Raw genomic sequence first — 2802 nt, forward strand, 5'->3', positions numbered from 1 at the left:
GAGACCTCATTGTGTTCACTAAGAAAGAACAGGTTTCCAGTCATTCAGAAAGCAATGCAAAAGTGGAACACAAAAGCCAGGGAGGGAGAGGAGAAGAGAGAGAGAGAAAGAAAGAAAAGAGATTAGAAGGGAGGGAAATGTTCAGGAGAAAGAAGGTGGGGAAGGAAAATGGAGAATGCACCTGTAACCTTACCGTCATGAAAGGTACCCCAAGGAAAGAATGTAACAAAACCAAAGTAAAGTGAGCATATTTGGAGGGAGGGGGCTACAGAAAGAAAAAGGGAAGGAGAGAAGAAAAAAAAAAAAAGATCTTGAATTTCCAACCCGCTGCCTGAGAATGATGCGTCTTCCTCCCGGTCAGTCAGGCCCCATGAAATGAGAAAGCCAAGCAGACCTGCTCTCCCAGACTCTATTTAGTTAATCATCAGCATTATAACCCAGTGCTGCAGGCCCTCTGAGGAAGAGGCAGAGAGAGAGAAGGAGAGAGAGAGAGAGAGAGAGGAAAAGAGTGAAAAGAAAAAAGTTAGCCTGGGAAAATTGTAGCTGCTGGAAACGAGCTGTGAAATGAACAGTACCTGATCAAAGCGGAGCACGTCCTGTGTCACCCTGTTCAAATGTCTAACCGTGTCCAACTAACTTCCTCCACCTAAAATCTCCTCTCCTACACCTAGACATGGAGGCACAGTCAATCCCATTCATTTACACGACCCCCTGAGTAAGTGGGAGCCCCGACCCTTTACGGCCGCCCATGCTTTTCGCCTGTTGGAAGTGAAGCGTGATCAGGTAACTCTGCCTCTCTGTGCTGGAATGTGACTCCGTTGTGAAGTGAACAACCTGATAGGCAAACTGGCCTGGCCCTTAATCAATAGTTGCTGTCTTTGTAGGGGAAACAATGGCAGGGAAACCCAAAACCTTATTTAACTCCAGACGTTATCTCAGCGCCACCTACCTGAGCCTTTAGACCACTGAGGAGCAGTGTGGAAAGCTGTAATGATAAGGACAGTGATACGGTGGCCTCACGGTATAACATGTGTTTTATTTTCTAAATGTAAACGATGGTTAAATGTGAAGTCTGAAGGAGAGATGCAGCCTCACTACCTCTTATTTAATATTTAAATTTATAGGAAATAAAAATAAAAAAATTAGATTTTTTTAGTTTTTAGAGTTTTTTTGTTTTTGTTGAATTCTTTGTATCAGATTGAAGTGTAATTATCACTTATATAAATTATATTAAATTATTATAATTTGATTTAGTAATAAGTAATAACAGAGAGTGTGTGTGTGTACTATGAATAGCACCATGTCCACTCACGTCATTTTCCCTAAGGCTATGACATGTGACTTTACACCTGTGAAAAGTTTAAATCGATAAATAATTCCAAAAGGGGGCGGGGACTATTCTTTCAAAACATGGGAAAAAAGTTTACTTTTCCTAATTTTATTTTTTATTTTAAATGTTGAACCAGTCATTCTCAAACGCTTCCAAAGCTTGAGTTCAAATAAATGGCCCTTGGCCTTAACTGTGGCGTCACTCACACTATCAGCGGAATTCAAATGCAGCTTAAACTTGACCTTTCATCTCTACAGAGAGATAAGAGAAACGATTCCTTCTCATTTCAAACCCGTGACTCAAACAAGAACAGACAGCAGCTCCATTAAAGTCCATCTACCACTGCACCACTTCCTTCCCTCGCTCCTTTCTTCATTCCCTCTATCCTCTTCCTTTCCTTGCTCTATTAAAACCTGTTGTTCTGCTGAAACTCTACTCTGTACTTCCCGCCCTGTTGCCATAGACCTGTAGAGTGACTGGTGCTCATGTGACCCGCAGCTATTCAGGTTTATGAAAGAAATGAACAAATGTTGCCTTTCCACCAATCACGATCCTCCACCTCTCTCCACAGCCACCGCTGTACAGGCGGCTCTGCGGTCGACATTTTCCCTCCATTTTCCTCTTCCTCTTTCCTCACTGTGGCAGCCTGATCCTGTTTGCTCAACAACCATCCTGAGTCTAAAATCTGACTCATATGTTGTGGGATATGAGCTGAAATTAGTCCAACACTATCGTCTGCCTTTACCTGCAGCGAAACCTCAAAGACAACTGCAACAGCCCGCAGACATTTTATGTTTGGGACTGAAACATCCAGTAGATCTTACTGCTCATATTAGGAAATGGACAATTAAATTAAAATATTAGCAAATAATAACAATAATAAAAAAGCAAAAGTCCTGAGGTTTGTAAACTCGGAATAAAAAGAATTGTTGAAAATAAGTAATTGTTTGTTGAGTTGTTTCATACCGTACTTTCATCGATGTCTGCTGGTTCAACAAACTAAAAGACAGGAGTCAGACTCTCTCTTCATGTCCTTTGACAAGTCTGGCAGTTTGCCTCTACCTGCCCCAACTGGTCCATCCAGTTGAGGAATGAGCGTTGGCTTCTATTGTTTCCTCTTCTTCTGCTTAAATGGAACTGGAATTTGATACAAGCTATTTTCGCTTTTCCACCGAAACTGCCCTACCGACCTGCACACAATTGCCCAACGGCTTCGTGCTTCGTACAACTATCTAGTGTGAACGTACGTCCTTAAAGTTACAGCTCAGCGACAGGTTGCCAGAGGACGGCTTGATTCTTAAAGATGGAGAATAGAAACAAAGAAGGCTTCACGTTTGTGAATTTTACCCCGTCTTTTCCCAGGTGCAGTTGCGAGGCCGTAAACCCAAGACAAGAGGCATCATTGTATGTGGGCTCTCGACGCCCAGTTGGCCGCTCCCCCTCCTTCCCGCTCCTCCCGAAGTACAGTCTAC

This window comes from Cynoglossus semilaevis, chromosome 10 (assembly GCF_000523025.1).
Source record: "Cynoglossus semilaevis isolate Cse_v1.0 chromosome 10, Cse_v1.0, whole genome shotgun sequence".
In the NCBI taxonomy this organism is placed as follows: domain Eukaryota; kingdom Metazoa; phylum Chordata; class Actinopteri; order Pleuronectiformes; family Cynoglossidae; genus Cynoglossus; species Cynoglossus semilaevis.